Here is a 19,498-nt window from a genome sequence, read left to right on the forward strand (position 1 = left end):
TTCCTGAGGACGGACGCAGGGCTGCGGTGCCCAGCTGGTGTGGGACATGCCATGGTGGCCGTCAGGGGCCTTGCCTCACCATTTACCCAGCAAGGTTGGCTCCCGAGTGTGGGGGCTCGTCTGTCACAGGGCCACACCACGCCCTCCAGGACCAGCGTGGTCACACAGGTGAGGCAGTGGCTAGGGGCTGAGGCCGCGGTGAACACAGAGATGGCAGTCACGCCAGCCGGCGCCCCATCCGCCCCGGGCTCGCCTCCTGGGGTCTACTCTGCCCCGGGGTGACCCAGTCTCCTTCCTGGGACGGCGGGAGGCTCTGATGGACGGTGCCTTCGTAAACTCCTGAGCGGGAAGAAAACAAAGCCGAGGACACTCCCTGCTCTGAGGTTTCGGCCGTTTCCTCTTTCGCAGGTGGAGAGCAGCACATCAAAACCAGGACCCAGCCGCGAGGTTGCTGTGGGTCCAGGAAACTCCAGCCCAGGCCGCGGAGCTGAGCTGGGTGGCAGGAGGGCTGCGGAGGGCCGCTGGTGCCGCCGGGGCCTGTGCCGAGCACCACACGCACAGTGCCCTTTCCCGGGGGGCTCTGGCTGCTGCCACGGGGCCTTGCAGTGCCCAGAGTGCCCCAGAGTGTCCATGATGTCCCAGAGTGTCCATGATGTCCCAGAGTGTCCATGATGCCCCAGAGTGTCCATGATGTCCCAGAGTGCCCACAGTGCCCACAGTGCCCCAGAGTGTCCATGATGTCCCAGAGTGTCCATGATGTCCCCAGAGTGTCCATGATGTCCCAGAGTGTCCATGATGTCCCAGAGTGTCCATGATGCCCCAGAGTGTCCATGATGTCCCAGAGTGTCCATGATGTCCCAGAGTGCCCACAGTGCCCACAGTGCCCCAGAGTGTCCATGATGTCCCAGAGTGTCCATGATGTCCCCAGAGTGTCCATGATGTCCCCAGAGTGTCCATGATGTCCCCAGAGTGTCCATGATGTCCCAGAGTGTCCATGATGCCCCAGAGTGTCCATGATGTCCCAGAGTGCCCACAGTGCCCACAGTGCCCCAGAGTGTCCATGATGTCCCAGAGTGTCCATGATGTCCCAGAGTGTCCATGATGTCCCCAGAGTGTCCATGATGTCCCAGAGTGTCCATGATGCCCCAGAGTGTCCATGATGTCCCAGAGTGTCCATGATGTCCCAGAGTGTCCACAGTGCCCCAGAGTGTCCATGATGTCCCCAGAGTGTCCATGATGCCCCAGAGTGTCCATGATGTCCCAGAGTGTCCATGATGTCCCCAGAGTGTCCATGATGTCCCAGAGTGTCCATGATGCCCCAGAGTGTCCATGATGCCCCAGAGTGTCCATGATGTCCCAGAGTGCCCACAGTGCCCACAGTGCCCCAGAGTGTCCATGATGTCCCAGAGTGTCCATGATGTCCCCAGAGTGTCCATGATGTCCCCAGAGTGTCCATGATGTCCCCAGAGTGTCCATGATGTCCCAGAGTGTCCATGATGCCCCAGAGTGTCCATGATGTCCCAGAGTGCCCACAGTGCCCACAGTGCCCCAGAGTGTCCATGATGTCCCAGAGTGTCCATGATGTCCCAGAGTGTCCATGATGTCCCCAGAGTGTCCATGATGTCCCAGAGTGTCCATGATGCCCCAGAGTGTCCATGATGTCCCAGAGTGTCCATGATGTCCCAGAGTGTCCACAGTGCCCCAGAGTGTCCATGATGTCCCCAGAGTGTCCATGATGCCCCAGAGTGTCCATGATGTCCCAGAGTGTCCATGATGTCCCCAGAGTGTCCATGATGTCCCAGAGTGTCCATGATGCCCCAGAGTGTCCATGATGCCCCAGAGTGTCCATGATGTCCCAGAGTGCCCACAGTGCCCACAGTGCCCCAGAGTGTCCATGATGTCCCAGAGTGTCCATGATGTCCCCAGAGTGTCCATGATGTCCCAGAGTGTCCATGATGTCCCAGAGTGCCCACAGTGCCCACAGTGCCCCAGAGTGTCCATGATGTCCCAGAGTGTCCATGATGTCCCAGAGTGTCCATGATGTCCCAGAGTGTCCATGATGTCCCCAGAGTGTCCATGATGCCCCAGAGTGTCCATGATGTCCCCAGAGTGTCCTAGAGTGCCCACAGTGCCCCAGAGTGTCCATGATGTCCCAGAGTGTCCATGATGTCCCAGAGTGTCCATGATGTCCCCAGAGTGTCCATGATGCCCCAGAGTGTCCATGATGTCCCCAGAGTGTCCATGATGTCCCAGAGTGTCCATGATGTCCCAGAGTGTCCATGATGTCCCAGAGTGTCCATGATGTCCCCAGAGTGTCCATGATGTCCCAGAGTGTCCATGATGTCCCAGAGTGTCCATGATGTCCCAGAGTGTCCATGATGTCCCCAGAGTGTCCATGATGTCCCAGAGTGTCCATGATGTCCCAGAGTGTCCATGATGTCCCCAGAGTGTCCATGATGCCCCAGAGTGTCCATGATGTCCCCAGAGTGTCCTAGAGTGCCCACAGTGCCCCAGAGTGTCCATGATGTCCCAGAGTGTCCATGATGTCCCAGAGTGTCCATGATGTCCCCAGAGTGTCCATGATGCCCCAGAGTGTCCATGATGTCCCCAGAGTGTCCTAGAGTGCCCACAGTGCCCCAGAGTGTCCATGATGTCCCAGAGTGTCCATGATGTCCCAGAGTGTCCATGATGTCCCCAGAGTGTCCATGATGCCCCAGAGTGTCCATGATGTCCCCAGAGTGTCCTAGAGTGCCCACAGTGCCCCAGAGTGTCCATGATGTCCCAGAGTGTCCATGATGCCCCAGAGAGCCCGCTGTGCCCGCTGTGTCCTGTGGCGGGTTTGGCCCTGGGCCCCTGCAGAGCACCTGGACCTGCGCTGTCCCACTACTTCTGATGTGGCCCCGATGCCGGGCTGCAGGGAGCTTCCCTGGCACAACGGTGGTCCGAGCCTGGTTCCGGGCACAGGGGCATGGCTGGCGCTGCAGAGGTGCCCAGGGCAGCTGCAGCCGAGTTTGCCAGGGCCCAGGGGAGTGTGGTGACTGTGCCCAGATCCCCCAGGAGCAGAGCCGAGCAGGGCGCACTCGGGTGTGGCAGCAGGTGTCTGTGACATGCCCCCCTCCCCAGCTCGTCTCCATCCTGATGCACAGAGTCCCCGAGGGAATCCTGTCAGTGAGACCCACAGGGGGCCTGGAGGGGTGTTATGTCATCTCTACTGAAATGGAATCCACCCTGCCAATCCGATGACAGAAATGACGCCATGTGGCTTTCTCTTCCTTAAACCTGCAGAACCCATTTCTTGGCGCCCAAGTTATTTCTGGCTCTGGGTTCAGAGTGTCTAGGAGCTGCGTTACCCTTGTCAGGTAATCTGAAAGGGGACCTCACTGAGACTCACTTCTCAAATTTCTGTGGCACACCTGTGTGGCAGCCCCAGCGCAGAGGACAGGCAGGAGGACAATAGCCTTGATTGGGGGCGTCCTTCCAGGGCTGGGGCACCACAACCTGTAGGCCAGCCGTGCACAGGACAGCAGGGACAGCACCACAGAAGGGAGCCCCGAGCAGGCACCAGGGCCCCCGGAACCCCCCAGGGCTCTGCTGGGAAAGGCACTAGGGCTCAGCCGAGCTGCGGGACTGCAGTCCGCCACTTAGCACTGTGGCCCTCGGGCCCTCGTCCTGTGGACAGGTGCCCTCACAGGCTCCTGGAGAGACCCTCTGGTTCTGAGTCTGCTGTAGAACACAGAAGGCATCCATTAGAAGGCGGGTGGCCCCTGCCGTGCCCTGGGCACTGTGCTGGGTCAGGTGGGAAGATGCCCAGTTCCCAGCTTGTGCCCTGGGTGCAGCTGTGAGGGGCCTGAGCTCGGGGTTTAGAAGTGCATGTCCCTCAGCCAAAGGCCTCGGGTGGCGAGGAGAGTAGATGAGATGCAGAAGCAGAGCCAGTGCTGGTGTCACGAGCAGCAGCGGGTGGTCTCATGATTCAGACCATCACCATTGCCACCATCGTCACCGTCATCACCATGACCGTCATCATCAAAATCACCACCACCATCACCGTCAACACCATCATCACCGTCAACACCATCATCACCATCTCCACCATATCACCGTCTCCATCATCACTATCATCATTATCATAACCTCCCCCATCACCACCATCACCGTCTTCATCATCACCGTCAACACCATCATCACCATCTCCATCATCATCATCACCATAACCTCCACCATCACCACCATCACCGTCTCCACCATATCACCGTCTCCACCATATCACCGTCTCCATCATCACTATCATCATTACCATAACCTCCACCATCACCACCATCATCATAACCATAACCTCCACCATTACCATCATCACCGTCTTCATCATCACCGTCAACACCATCATCATCACCATCACCACCATCACCATCATCATCATCATCATCATCATCACCATCACCACCATCACCATCTCCATCATTACCATCAACACCATCATCACCATCATCACCACCATCACCACCATCACCATCATCATCATCATCATCATCTCCACCATCTCCACCAGCTCTCCACCATCTCCACCATAATCTCCACCATCACCTTCATCACCGTAATCTCCACCTCACATCTCCATCATCACCACACCATCATCATCATCATCACCATCTCCACCATCTCCACCAGCTCTCTACCATCACCACCATAACCTCCACCATCACCACCATCACCGTCTTCATCATCACCGTCAACACCATCATCATCACCATCACCACCATCACCATCATCATCATCATCATCATCACCATCTCCACCATCTCCACCATCTCCACCATCACCACCATCACCATCATCATCATCATCATCATCACCATCTCCACCATCTCCACCATCTCCACCATCACCACCATCACCATCATCATCATCATCATCATCACCATCTCCACCATCTCCACCATCTCCACCATCACCACCATCACCATCATCATCATCATCATCATCACCATCTCCACCATCTCCACCATCTCCACCATCACCACCATAACCTCCACCATCACCACCATCACCGTCTTCATCAACACCATCATCACCGTCATCACCACCATCACCACCATCACCATCATCATCATCATCTCCACCATCTCCACCATCACCACCATAATCTCCACCATCACCTTCATCACCGTAATCCCCACCTCACATCTCCATCATCACCACACCATCATTCTACAGACACAGACTTGCTAAACCAGCTGGGTATAGTCTCAACTCAAGAGTTGACAGGGAGCAGGGGGCAGGACTGGTGTAGCAGGAGGTCACCAAGTCCTCAGGTGTCCTGGGGCATAGAGGGCTGGTGAGGGGTTTTTCCGCTCCAGTGCCTGCCCCTGCCTGTGAGAGGCCAGGGATCGTGGTGCCGGCCTCTGACCACCCCCCATCACCCTTTGGTCCTGTCAGGGGCAGTGGTGTCGGCCTCTGACCACCCCCCATCACCCTTTGGTCCTGTCAGGGCAGTGGTGCTGCAGGAGCTGACCACCCCCCATCACCCTTTGGTCCTGTCAGGGCAGTGGTGCCGGCCTCTGACCACCCCCCATCACCCTTTGGTCCTGTCAGGGCAGTGGTGCTGCGGGAGCTGACCACCTCCCCTCACCCTTTGGTCCTGTCAGGGCAGTGGTGCTGCAGGAGCTGACCACCCCCCATCACCCTTTGGTCCTGTCAGGGCAGTGGTGCTGCGGGAGGAATCGGGGTGCGGTTTTGCAGTCAGGCGATGGCCTTTCTGAGGGAGCCTTGCCTTGGCATCTGCAGAAATAGCTCTGGTTTCTTCACCAGAGCCATGGCCAGCAGACTTGACCCCAGGACAGGCGGCAGGCGGACAAGCAGGGGAGAGTGGGCAGACCGTGGCCTGGGTCTCTCTGTGCCAGGGTTTCCCTCCAAGGCCAGGAGTAACGGTATCACGTTGGTCCACAGTGCCCAGGGCTCTTGTGAAGGACGGCGGGGACGAGAGCCTTCCCAGCTGGAAGCACCAGTGTGGGCTGTCCCCAATTCAGACACATGTGGGGTCAAGGAGCCCTCAGCCTGCACTGTCCCATAGAACGTCACTGTCACCTGTGCTCGAGGACACAGCTGCTCCTGTGGGACGATGGTAGCTCCAGGTGGAACCTCACGGCTGTGGGGGAGGGGGACGCACAGCTCTCCAAGGAGGCTTCCAGACGTAGGCAAGTGGCCTGTGTGGCTCAGGGTATGTCCCCAGCGACTCCACAGCGGCTGGAACTGGACCAGAGGGGCGCCGCTGCGGTCCGGACGCCCACCTCCAGCAGCCCTCCCAGGTGCCCACACTCTGGCCCACTGTGAGCGCTGACCCCTGGTGCACCCCTTGGCCCCTCTGCTCCTTCCTGGGCCCCACGTCTGTCAACGTCCTGCCCTCTCCTGTCTCCTGAGCTCACTCCAGTGCATCTTCTTAGATGTGCCCCGTGCCCGCCACAGAGTGGTCTGATCCATGCCCAGGGGCTGGGGAACCACGTTCCTGCCACCGGCAGACCCTGGCCCGTGAGGCACAGCCAGCCCTGCAGACCCAGCCAAGTGCCGCGGGCCCCCAGGAGTCAGGGGACGCTCCTGGGTGGGCTGACACAGCAGTGGGGCCCAGGGACCCGGGCTGCCTTCCTCTTCAGGGCACTGTCCTCGGCACGTCCCCCTGGGGTCTCTCCCCTCCTGCACCCAGAAGCCCCCCAGTGCACACCTGACCTCAGGCACAGCAGCCTCCCGCCCTGTCCCCTGGGTAGGCGCCTCGTGGACTGAACTCACGGAGCCACAGCAGAGCCACCAAGACCCTCTGTGCCTCTGTAAGACATGACGGCTGTGTGTCCTGGGCCTCACAGACGTCAGGGCCGGGGTCAGGGCTCAGAGCCACGGCTTCACGAGAGGCCCCTGAGGCCCCAGAGGGAGGGCTGCGGAGGCCACTTGTCACAGTGCCTCTGTGACGGGCCTGGGTGCCCAGGGTGGGCAGGGGGTGCACCAGACCCGGCTTGCTGCCTCCCTGTTGGTAACAATGTCCCTTTCCCAAGCCCCCACCCGTGTCTGAGGACCCGCCCTGCAGCCCTGCAGAGACCCCTGTGCTCAGAGGAGGGAGCCCGCTGCTGGGGCGCCCCAGGTCCTCACGTCCCTGGCGCTCTGGCTCCCTCTAGTGACCACACTGGAGAACTACACAGGACTGAGGCCAGCACCTTCTGGGCAAAAGGCTGAGGAGAGGCCTTGGTCCAGGAGGGGCGTGGGACGGGCAGCTGGTGTGGTGCTGCTGGCCAGCCCACAGCTGGGGAACTCTGGCTGCCTGGCTGTTTGGGGCGGGGGAAAGGACCCTGAGCGCAGGTAGTGTCGCATGCCTTCTCTGGGCCTCTGTTCTCATGGAAAGGCGAGTGGGTGGGACTGGAGGGTGGGCCGTGGGCACCGGGCAGCAACGTGTCTCTTGGTCTCGGGGTAGAAAAGGGGCTGAAGAGAAGATGGACAGCGCCAAGTGCCTGTGGGAATGCGGAGCGAGAGAGAAGTGCTACGGCCACTCTGGGAGGTTCCAAGGAGTGTCCCCTGTGTCCTGCCCCCGCGACCACACCTCTGCCCTGGCACCCACGCCAGGGAGTCAGTCCCTGGTCACCCAAAGACAGTTCCTGGTCACACTTAAGCGTGCTCATAGCCACAGTCCTCACTTTAGACGAAAAGTGGGTGCTGCCCAGTTTCCGCCTGCAGTGCCACAGGACATTGACCTGGCATTGGGGAAGAGCCAGCTGCTGCACCCCTCCCACCAACGCAGTGCGGAGCATGCGCATGCCCCTCACCCAGCACCTCGGCTACCCCGAGGCAGGACGTGCTGGCCCTCGGGCGGGTGAGATGGGGAGTGGCCCTGTGCAGAGGCCCCTGATGTTCCCTCTGTCCTTCCTGGATGGAGCCTCAGCTGTCACGCAGGCTGCAGAGGACACACCTCCAGGGAAGCTTGCATGAAGGGAAGAGGCTGTGGGGTCACCGTCCCCCGCCTTCCCCTCCACACTGCACCCAGCCTCCGGGGAGAGGCCTGGGCTGGGCGATGGACTTGCGTGGACTGGGGGTTCTGAGGTCCCGCGGGGAGGCCTGAGCGCGGAGACCGGAGGGCAGGCACTTCCTTGCCCTGCAGGGCTGGCCGCAAGTGCTCTGTGTGGTTTCCTTGGCGACCGGCTGCTGTCAGAAAAACAGACGGAGCAGGGAACAGGCCGGGTCAGCCAGGGGAGAGGCCTGGGAGCTCACGCACATGGGGAGGGGCGGAAGTGGTCGGAGCGGGCGCCCCTCGTGCCCGCGCCCCTTCCACCCCTGGGGCTTTGCATGATTGTGGTCACTCCGAGTTTGCAGATGAGGTCTCATTTTCCCACCGGGGAGGATTATGACCCAGGGATGGTTCTGGAAAGGCCAGCTGTGGGAGAAGGACCAGAACTTCGGCTTTTTCCCCCGCGTGGGCTTGACTGTGGGCCTGGGTCTGTCCAGGGCTGTGATGAGCTCCTGGACCTGTCGGCTCACTGAGGCTCTGCTCTCAGTCCTGGGAAGCCGGGACGTCCGCAGCACGTGGCACGTCACATCTCCAGAAAGGCTGTCACTTAGGCCACCCTGCCCTCCCTGTGGGTGCTGCCCTCGAGGCCCACCGTCCCTGCTGTCTAACAGGTGGGCAGCAACCCCAGGGACCCACCACCTCCAGATTGCGGGCCGAGGGAGCCTGGCCTTGGTGGTCCATGGTGGCCACAGAGTGGCACTGTTGAGTACCCTGCTCCTCTGCGAGGAGGGCAGTGGCCTCTGGGAAGCGGCCCTGGACTTCAGAGGAGGCTCCAAAACAACACTGGTGTTCGCTCCCAAAGGAGCCACTGGACACAAGCACCAGGGTCCAGAGGCATTTCCGTCCTTAGAGAGTGGGCGCAGCGTCCCCAGGGTCACACAGGCTGGGGACCGGGCTCCTGACAGGCCCCTGCACTAAGGGTGGGTGGCTGTCCCGAGGTGTCCAGAGATGACCTGGCCCCAGCCGAGGACCCTGTGGAGACAGGCGTGGGGCCCGTGGGCAGGAACCGGGCTTCCGAGTTAGACGGCTCCTGTGCCAATCTCGGTGCTGCACATCTGTGGACTTTGGGCAGGGGCTGACGGCTCAGGGCTCAGAGGGTGGACGTTAGACGGTGAGTGTCCGACAGGCCGTTGCCAGGAGGAGAGGGAGTATCGCCCAGAGCCCCCCCTGGGGGTCCCACTCCTTCAGCCGCCTGCAGGGGCTCCCACCTGCCTCACACTCGCCCTCCTCCTGTTTCTGGGGGTCCCGCTTCTCCACTCCCTCATTTTGAAGGTCATTTTGCTTGTGAAGCCAGGACACTGCAGAGCAGGCAGAGGGCTCCTGGGGCGGGGCCACAGGCGGGTGGCCTTGCCCAGGGCCGCGCCCGCCCTCCTTCCTGGCCTGGGCCTCGCCAGCACAGGGCTGCCTGGTCTCCCGTGACGGGCGGCGGGGCTCCTGCCAGGAGAGCACGGCAGGAGGAGCCCGCAGCCTCGGCCTCCCAGGGGCAGCGGGGAGCAGCACCAGGTCACCTACCTGGCCTGGCCTGTCATCTGCCACTTGAAAAGGGAGCAGAGGGTCATTTAAAAAGATCTGGAGAACCCATGGAGGTGTGAGTTTGCTGCTGCGATGCGGGTTCACCCCTCGGGAGCGTAGGGGCTTTCTGTCCAGAGCACCTGCCGCCCGTGTCCTGCCGCTGGCTTTCAGTTGACGTCGCGTCATGGGCATGTCCCGGTAATAACAAGAGCAGGGGTACAGCAGCGGGTGTGGGGAGAACTGTTGGGTCTGCCTGACGCTCAACTGGGCCCCAGCGTGGTGCGCGCCGAGTCCCCATGGAGTCCCAGGACAGGCAGGACGCTGCGTGCCGCCCGGCCCTCCCGCCACAGCCCTGAGCTCCTCTGTCACAGCTGCCGGACTCCAGGACGGCTGAGATGGTATCACTGGCACAGTCTGTGGATTCCTGCCGGGATCCCCCAAGGCCAGGGTCAGCTCCAGCCCAGCCCGGCCTTCTGGAATCGTCCAGCTGCAGATCAGGCCTTTCCCTGGGAGGCTGAGAGCCTGAGGGTCCGAGTGGCATGGCCCTCTGTGCCCCCTGCCAGTGCCCGGACAAGCTCTGTGGGGCCGTGGATCCCCGGCTCACTGCCAGCAGGGCTGTCTGCGGTCTGAGCAGCCCTTGTGACGAGGCTGAGGGTGGGAGGCTGGGGACCTGGCCACCCGCGGTCTTCACGGTCTTGTGGCCTCACTGCCTACTGCGGATGCCCAGCCCCTTCCTGCAGGGAGATCAGCATCTTCCCTGAGAAGGCAGCACCTTCTGGCCCAAACGGGCTGCCCGGGCCTCCTGAGGCTGCGGGGGGCCTGGGAGCCGCGGGGGCCCATCCATCACAGGGCCCTTTGATTGTGATAAGGCCTGCTCTGCAGGGTGGGGGGAGGTTTATGGCCTGCTCCCAGGCCTCGGGGAGGGGGGTGTGTGGCCCGCAGGCGGCTGGCCTGGTGAGTGGACGAGACAGCAGCACCCACGGGCTTTCGGGACGTGTCTCCGGTGCTCGCCGTACCTCAGGGAAGCTGGCGGACGCAGCCAGGCTCCGGAGCCTGCTTGATGGCGGCTGCTGGCCTAAAGTGGGCCTGGGTGTGGGCAGCCCCACGTGTGGGGGCAGGGGCCTGAGGCTGGGCCCTGGGAACCACTGACCCAGGAGAGACCAGGCCACCCAGAGGCCTCCGGTCACATCCTGGAGGACGGCTTGCTCCCAGGGCCTCAGTGGGCCACATGTCACCAGGCTCAGTAAGACCCGGAGCCTCAAAGGCAGCCTCGGGGCCCGGAGCTCACAGTGTGGTCTCTGCCCATCCGCCTCTGCACCCGAGATCCGAAGGTCTCCCTGGCCGGCAGGTGTCCCTCCGGGTCCCGAGCTCTCTCCGATGTTCTGACTGTGTCGTGGCTCTCCTCTGACCTGGGGTCTGGTCTGCCTGGTCAACGTCCCAAGGACACTTGGGAGGAGGGTCCCACTGTGGCTGGACACTCTGTGAGTGGCCACTGGGCCCTGTGTGGTGGTGCTGCCGCCCTCTGTCCCTGCCCATCTGCTGGCCGCGGGTCTGGGGTGCCAGGAGGTGGCACCTGCTGCAGTGGCGCTGTCCCCCTCAGGGCTCAGCACGGGGGGCTGGTGCCGGGCACCACAGCTGGGATGGCCGAGTCCCCCTGCAAGCTGGCACTTACCTGGTGGTGTCTCCGCAGTGCTGGCTCCCCGCTACGCCGTCCCCTGCCTTTGCCATCAGTGCTGTCCTCTGCCTGGGCCTGGGCTGTGGTGTGCTGGTGCCTGTCCTTGTACCTCAGTCACCTGAGATGAGTGTCGCTGGGCAGCGCATTAGGCCACTTATGCTCCTGCCACCAGCCCGTCCCCACTGTGCCGGAGGCCACCACAGGACCATCGTCTGGCTGCTTCCGTCCGTCTGTCCTCCTGGTTTTCTTTCCTCTGCCCTCCCCCTGCCTCTGCCGGCCACTGGAACATTCTTTCTTCAGAATTCGATTTGACTGTCATTCCTGGTGTTTCTTTGGATGCTTTTTGGTGTTGTCCCGCCACATTGTACACACGTCACCGTCTTCAAGTGTTTTCTAAAATTAAGTCACGGTGAGCCAGTTGATGTCTCTGAGGGAGAGGTGGCCCTCACAGGGGAGCTGGTCCCTGCAGGCATGGCCCTGACCGCTCCACATGACTCGATTCACTATGTGCTCGTGCCAGTGACCACGCGGATCACATCCTTAGTTCCCAGTGAAGGCACTGAAGGCACAGAGAGGTTGAGTCACCTGGCTAAGGCTGCACTGCCAACACTGGCAGGAGAGGCTTGACTCAGAGTCCAGGCTGCTGACCACCAGCAGCCCCTATGCAGGGGTAGTGACATGCCAAGACACCAGCGAGGACTGCCCGCAGAAGCCCTCTACTCTGACAGGCTGGCCTCTGGACACCAGGAGGGCTTCGCTGGCTGGTTTGGAAATGTCGATGAAGGTGCGGTCACCAGGTGAGTGGCCCTGTGGCCCCAGGGCCGCCCAGTGTGGCAGGTAGGGGGACAGAGGCTGTGCTCTTCCAGGCTGCCCTCCCCTCCCCCATCCCACCCTGTCCCTCTCCGTCTCTCCGTCTCTCGGTCTCTCCGTCTCTGTCCCCCCGCTGCCTTCCTCTGTGTCCATCTTTCTCACTGTCTGCGGTCTCTCCTGCTCCTCTTGGTTTCTCCCCTCATCCCTCTCCTTCTGTCCCTCTGCCCTTCTTTCCTTCTGTCCCTCTGTCCTTCTGCCCTTCTTTCCCTCTGTCCCTCTGTCCTTCTTTCCCTCTTTCCTTCTGTTCTTCTGTCCTTCTCTCCTTCTGTCCCTCTGTCCCTCTGTCCTTCTCTCCTTCTGTCCCTCTCCTGGTCATCTCATACAGCCTGGGGCTGGTGTGGACACAGCCAGGCAGACACCTGGGCCCCCTGCCCCCCAGCCCTTCCCTGGTCAGGGGCTGGACCCGGGGTGGACGCAGGCTGGCTCTGGAGGGCAGGAGAAGCAGCTCTGGGGCTCTAGTGCTGACCGGCCCCAGGTGGCTTAGCCCAGGCCTCTGCCCACTCGGAGGCACTCAGGGATGCCCCCCGTCATGAGCTCCCCACGAGGAGGACAGAGGACCCTGGAGGAGGGCCAATGCCCTCTGCCACTGGCCTCCTTGCAATCCCCGGAGGCCTCCCTCGGCCCGGCCTCTGGCGGCTCTGGCTCAGGAGCCTGGTGCTGAGACTGCTCCAGGAGCCTCGGGCACGGGAGCGGTCAGGCCCCACCTGGCCGGCTCCTCGTGGCTCCTCTGGCCTGTCCCTCTCCCGTCCCCCATGCAGCTGCAGGCCTTGGTGTCCCTGCCCTGTCCCCCTTCCTGAAGCTGCGCTCCTCAGGGCAGGACGCTGTCCCACTCCCACGTCCCTCTCGGGTTTCTGGAGGCTGCCCAGGGCCTCGAGCTCTCTCTGCCTCCCTTTGTGTGAGGGGCACCCTGTGACCCTTGGAGTCGGTCTCCTCAGCGCAGGACGGGCCAAGAGGAGGCGAGAGCCACGCCCGCCTCGGCTCCTACCTGTGCAGTGGGCAGTGGCAGGGGTCCTGTGGCCTCTGCCGGTGCACCTGGGGACAGCTTGCTGGGGACTGCCATCCCGAGAGCCTCGGCGCCCCCTGGGTCCCTTCTAGGCCACCCGGGCTGGCTCTGCTGTGGCCCTGGGCCCTTCAGAGGGTTGGCGGACCAGGAAGCCAGCCAGGTTCCCAGCAGCGCCGGCCACAGGGCCCTGCTCAGGGTCTGGCAGCAGGACGCCTTCCTGCTGCGCGTCCCCTGGGAGGCTGGCCGGCTCCGGCTCCCTTTGAAGCTACTGGGAACTCAGTGCCCAGGGCAGCTCTCAGGGATCCCAGGCGGGATGAGGCCCCCGTCCCAGGCGCACGCTCGGGTGACTGGAACGTCCCGGGCCACCGGGTCCCGCACGTTGCCTGTTTCCCAAGATGGTGTGGCTCCTTCAGGGGCGGAGGGGGCCAGCTTCCCGGGTTGCTGCAGGGCCTGGTGCGGCCTCTGTCCCCAAGGGCCTGGACCCAGAGGCTCACTGTCACCACCATGGGCTGCACGTGACCCACGGCTACGGGCGTCCAGAGCACAAACCCAGACCCTCCGACCCCCGGCTCTCTGGGCCTTGCTTTTCTCTCTGTGAATGGCCAGGCGCCCGTCCCCATGTCACAGTGGGGGAGGCCGGTGGGGGGGGGTTGTTTTCAAAGCCCCACGTGCTCCAAGCCGGCAGCCAGGCACTGTCCTTGGCCTCCGTGTGGCGTCCTGGGGACAGTGGTCTCCCTGGCTGGGGAGGAGGGAAGGAGCACACCTGGCGTGGGGCCCGGTCCTTCTCACCTGCCACATTTGATGTCTGCAGACACTGAGGCTCAGGGGGCGTGACCGCCCGAGCCCTGCGCCCAGACCTGGGGGTGCCGAGGCCGAGGTGCAGGAGTGAGGCCTGGGCCCGGTTGTGTGCTGATGCCATCGGGGGCTTGGCTTCCACCAGCCCGGGGGAGGAGGTTCTGCAGGTGGGCGGGTGCCTTGGCCCCGGCCCAGTGGTGCCACGCGGGTGCCTGGCTGCCTCCTTCCTCTGCTCCTCCCCCCTGCCGCCTCTTCAGCTGGCTTCCCTCCTGGTCGCAGAAGGGCTGCAGGCACTCAGGGCCTGGCCTCCACACCACCCACTCACAGGGAGGGAGACTGGCTCCCGGAGGGGCCTCCTCTCTCCCAGAAGCCTCCAGGACCCTGTCCTGTCTTCTCCCATGCCATCCTGCCCTGTCCCTTGGAGAAGGGACCAGCTCCCGACCCTGTGCCTGAATCCCCAGGAGGAGGCTGGGAGGGGTCCTGGGCCCTCTGCCCTGTCACAGGCCCCTCCCACCCCCAGGCTGGCACCAGGCAGGATCCTGGGTGGCAAGGAGGTGTCTCTGGGGAGCGGTTGATGGTGGCCTGGTGGATTCTGAGCGGAGGGCTGTGGCCAGAGGGAGCCGCCGTCCCAGGTGGCTTCTCCCTGTCTGTGCGGCGGGCGAAGAGGCCGCGTCCTGTGGGCTGCAGCCCGAGACCTCGACTCACTTAAACAACCTGCTCAGCCAGGCTCCGTGGCCATGCTGCAATCCAGGCCAGAGGGCCACACTCTGTCCCTGCTCTCCTGGGGTGTGCAGAGGGCAGCGGGGCCTGGGCAGGGGGCCTGGGCAGCAGGGCCTGGGCAGTGGGGGTCCTGGGCAGTGGGGGCCTGGGCAGGGGGCCTGGGCAGCGGGGCCTGGGCATCAGGGGGCTGGGCAGTGGGGCCTGGGCAGCGGGGCCTGGGCAGGGGGCCTGGGCAGCGGGGCCTGGGCAGCGGGGCCTGGGCAGCGGGGCCTGGGCAGGGGGCCTGGGCAGCGGGGGCCTGGGCAGTGGGGCCTGGGCATCAGGGGGCTGGGCAGCGTGGGCCTGGACAGCGTGGGCTGGGCAGTGGGGGGCTGGGCAGTGGTGCCTGCACTGGTACTTCCAGACCTGACTGGGGGCGTTGATGGAGGTCTTGAGGCTGCCCTCACTGTGCACGCCCCTGTCCCTCTCTGTCCCCTGTCTCTGTCCCCGTCTCTGTCCCCACAGCCTGCCCGTCCCGCCCTCCTCCCTCCACTCTGCTTCCTGCGGAGCCGAGTTTGTCCAGCCCCTGGCCGGGCCGATTTTCCTTAATGCCCAATCTCACCTGCCAGTTTGTGAGACAAGCGCTCCTCTGTCCTCCTGGCCGGCTGAGGCCCCCTGTGAGGCCCTGGGCTCCGGGCAGCTTCCTCGCAGGGCTTAGGAGCCGCGCAGGAAGGGCCGCCTGCCCTGCCCTCAGACCTCCTCCAGGAGGGTTCCTTCTGGGGGTCTCTGGAGTAGGCTCCTCACCCCGCGGGGGCCGCCTGCGACTTAGCAGGGCTTCCTAAGGGGACACGAGGATGCAGGCCTGTCTGGGGCGTGGCCACGCGGTGCTCCAGGACAGCTGGGCTCCTGGGGACAGGGTCTGGGCAAAGCCTCCACCTCCCCTTCTGCTGCCCGGGGACAGCTGGTAGCCAAGGAGCTGCCCATGGCCGCCCACCTCTCTGGGCAGTGGGTGCCCTGTGCTGGCTGCTCTGCCCTGACCTGGCCACAGGGCCCCTCCTTATGCCCCCAGAGCCCCTCTGGTCAGTTTGAGAGGAGCCCAGGTGTCTGTGGGCCACTCCTCCCCCTGCCTTGCCTCGATGTCCACACGCCTGTCCTGCTCTGGGGACCGCGGGTCAAGCTCAGCCCTGCCTTCTCCCCATCTCACAGAGGGCTGGGGCGTGGGGACCGGCGCTGGGGCTGGGGACGGGGCAGGGACGGTTTCTCCCTTCACAGGGCCAAGGAGCCCTCCGGCCTCCCTGAGGTGTCTCTAGGGGACGCTGCCCGTCACTGCTCTGCCTGGCTGCCCATGCTCTGCTCCAGGTCTCAGGAGGTTGGAAGGGGCAGGGAAGCATCCCGTCACTTGCCCCCAGTCCTGGCCAATCGGCATCGTAGTGGGTCAGAACGGTCTTCAGGGTCGTCCCAGATTCCAGACTGCTCTCAGGGTGGGAGAAAGCTTCTCCAGGAGGTGACCCTGTGGGGATGTGGAGCTGGTCCCTGGGGAGCTCGGCATGGCTGGTCCTGAGGCTCTGGGCCAGGCTCCTGGTCTCCTCCTGTCCACAGAGGTCTGGGTCCAGGCCTTGTCCCCGAGGCCTGGTGCCAATGACCACTAGGGCCTGTTCTTGCTGAAGGTCTGGCTGCCTGCTCTGTGGGAGCCTGGGGACCTGAGCGGCTGCCGTGTGCCAGACAGGAGCCTGGGGACCAGCCGCGCCCAACGGCAGAGCCAGGGAGCAGTGACAGGCTCAGATCCGCGATGCGCTCCCGGCAGCTGCCCCAGGAGAAGCCCTTCTCCCAGATTCTGCTGGTCAGGAGGGCGCGGGGCGCGGATGTTGGCCAGAGTCCCCAGCAGCTCTGTGTTTCGGGCCTCCCGGGCAACGAGGCCCCCAGCATGCGGCCAGGCCAGCCTCTGCAACGGAGGCACCGCACGGTCCATTTAATTTTATTTTCGTTAAAAAAGCTGGTACTTGATTTTGTTATTAAGAAAAACTCCGGTGTGTTTGGAGCAGGTTGGCGGGTGAAATGCCCTTTCCAGCTGTGAATTTTATGGACTCTGAATACAGATCAGATATTTCTAAAGAAAGTGGAGGGCCCCATTAAGGACGTGCCGTAGGGAACACCGTGTCCCTGGATTTGAAGACCTAGTATACCAAGGGGCCTGTAGAGACCCCGCCACGTTCTTTACACTGATCCCATGTGAATGAATACCCCTGTCCTTTACATTTTAAAATACAGCAAGTAGGAAGTTTGGGTTCGAATCCTGGCCATTAACAGAGCTCTGTGACCTTAGTGAAGTCTCGGCTCCACCTGGACCTCAGGGTCCCACCACCAAATCAAAGAGTGGGCCGATGAATTGAGCGCATTCAGGGGAACGTTGTGGGTGGGGCTTTAAAGATCCCCACAGTAGTTGATTCCAATTCCTTTTCACCGTGCTTCTCTGCCTGGGCCAGGGACTAGCTCACACAAACCTCCCTTCAAGGCTGAGCAGAGGATGGAACTCGCAATAGGACATCTGGGCACAGTTGGGCAGGTTGTTAACTGCAAAAGGGAGCCTTTCCCAGCTTCTCTGAAGTTGCTGTGTGCCCGTGGAGAAGAATGGCAAGATTTCTGAGCTAGAATAAGATACGTACACAGCTTCCTTCTGGGTGAGAGCATGGCCTCTCATTTACAGGATCATCAGTAGGCGCAGCAGGGTTTGGAGGCCACCTGGGAATGTGGAAGGGAGGTCTCCCAGTTGGGGAATGAGCTCAGATAAGGAGGGGTTGAGGCTGGTGGTGGGGAGACCGTGGCCTGCACTTCATAGAGATTCAGGCCTCGAGATGGCGCTCAGGGCGCTCAGCGTTGGAAGCTGCTGCTCTGAGGCCTCCAGCCTCCTGCCGGCCTCCCCAGCACCCAGTGAGCGCCCCACAGGCTGGGGTCCCTGCATAGCGCCTGCCCCGCCTTGTGCCCAGCCCCCCATCTGGGCCAGACGCCTCCCTCTGGCTAAGGGAACTGGAGCAGAGACGGTACCCTCTGCACCCCTCTCCTGGTGGCTGGGGACCCCTGGGGACGTGGAGCCACCAGTGTAAGCCTGGTCCCTGCAGGAGGACAGGGAGCCCCCTGACCTGGCCTGGGCCGGGCAGGGTGGAGTCTCAGGCCTGTGTGTCGTGGAGCCCCGCACTCAGGCCCTGGTCCAGGCCATAGGCCTCCCAGGGCCCCCAGGGCTGGCTTGGGAGGAGAGGCCGTGGGACTCCCTGCCTTGCTGTGGTGCGGCCCTCCTTGGACGCCCCGCCCTCCTCCTCCATGTATGGATGACCAGCCGCGGCCAGGCGGAGGGAGGCCAGCCAGAGCCACGGGTGTCTCCACTTGGGAAAGGAAGACAGGCGGGAAGGCCCAGCCCGGAAACCACCCAGAACTCCAGGCTCTGCGGAGCTCCGTCCTCGCGGGTCCTGGGGGACTGACTGCTGGCCTCTGCACCAGGATGACCATCTCCCCCCTCCTGACCCTCGCTGGCACGACAAGGGGGCCGGGAGGAGGCTGGTGCCTCTGGACTTCCTGGTGGAGGCTGGTGGAGCCAGGGGTGGGAAGGAGGGGGTGGGGGTGGGGATGGGAAGGAAGGGGTGGGGGTGGGGGGTTTCCCAAAAGGTCACATCCCTGTGCACCTGGGGGGACTCAGCACGAGCCGCCGGCCTCCCGCCAGCCTCTCAGCCTCCGTGGGGACAGCCTTCCCCCAGTGGAGACACCAGAGGCTGCTCAGAGCGGCCATTCCCTAGCGGCTGGGGAAGCCCTGGGAGCCAGCAGGGCCCCAGGCTCCCTGCCCACCTGGCGTCCACAGTGGTGGCCGAGCTGGGACCTTCAGGACCGCTCAGCCAAGCTCCAAAGCAAACACAAGCACCCGGATGCCGTCCTTCTGTGTGAAATTAGAAAAGGAGCCTGAGCCGGTGGACGTCAGGCGGCGGGACCGGAGCTGGTGCGTCCCCTACGGCACTGGGGGCCTGGAAGCTCCTCACACGGGAGGCTGCAGCTGTCTCCTGCCCTGAATCTGGGGGCTCGGCCCCCCCAGAGTGCAGGGGAGATGGTGTGAGGCAGAGGGGCCCGCAGCCCCCCAACAGGGCCCTCTCGGGGCCTGGACGTGCAGCTTGGGACACCTCGCCGGGCCCTGGCTGGAGATCCCGATCCCCGCCCCGCGGGGGGCTGCCCCATCCTCTTCTAGCCCCTCCTGAGCCCCTCCCCTGGCCTCTGAGGTGCAGGGCAGAGGGAAAGTGTGGAGAGGCCGGGGCTGGAGGCGTCTTGACAGGGGACTCGGGGACAGGCTGCCTCACAAGGCCATGCCTCCTTCCCACCATGACCATCCCTGACTGGCCTACGCATCCCACCACTGATGGACATGGGGACAGGGCAGCGGGAACTCAGGGGTCCGTGCTTCCACACACACTTCCTGGCTAGACTGGGAGCACCCAGTGGCGGGCAGCCTGGGGTGGGGAGAGGGTGCTCGGCCTCAGAGAATCTGCAGGCTGCTGGCCTCGGAGCCCTTCTGGAGCAGCTCTGTGTCGCCTGGAGCCTGCTGGCCCTGAACGCTGCTTTTTCTCTACATGGTCGTAGACTTTGGAGACAGGAGAGCCAGGGCCAGGAAGGCTGGTGAGAGGCTGTGGTGGGGAGTGGGCTGCCCGCGGCCTGTGCGGCCTCCTTGCTTCTGTCCTACTCCTCACCGGCTGCCCTTGGCCTGAGTCAGCTCCGCCCCCTCCCGCCTGCAAGGAGACCCTGCCCCCCAGGCGTGGGGAGTCGTGGGCAGTGGTGGGCAGTCGGGCTGTGAAGCCCTGGGACGTTTACAACAGGTGACCCGAGGCACCCAGGTGAAGGCTGGTGGCTGTCCTGCCTTCCCCCATGTCTGGGA

This window comes from Spermophilus citellus (genome assembly GCF_964194105.1).
Source record: "Spermophilus citellus genome assembly, chromosome: 18".
Lineage (NCBI taxonomy): Eukaryota > Metazoa > Chordata > Mammalia > Rodentia > Sciuridae > Spermophilus > Spermophilus citellus.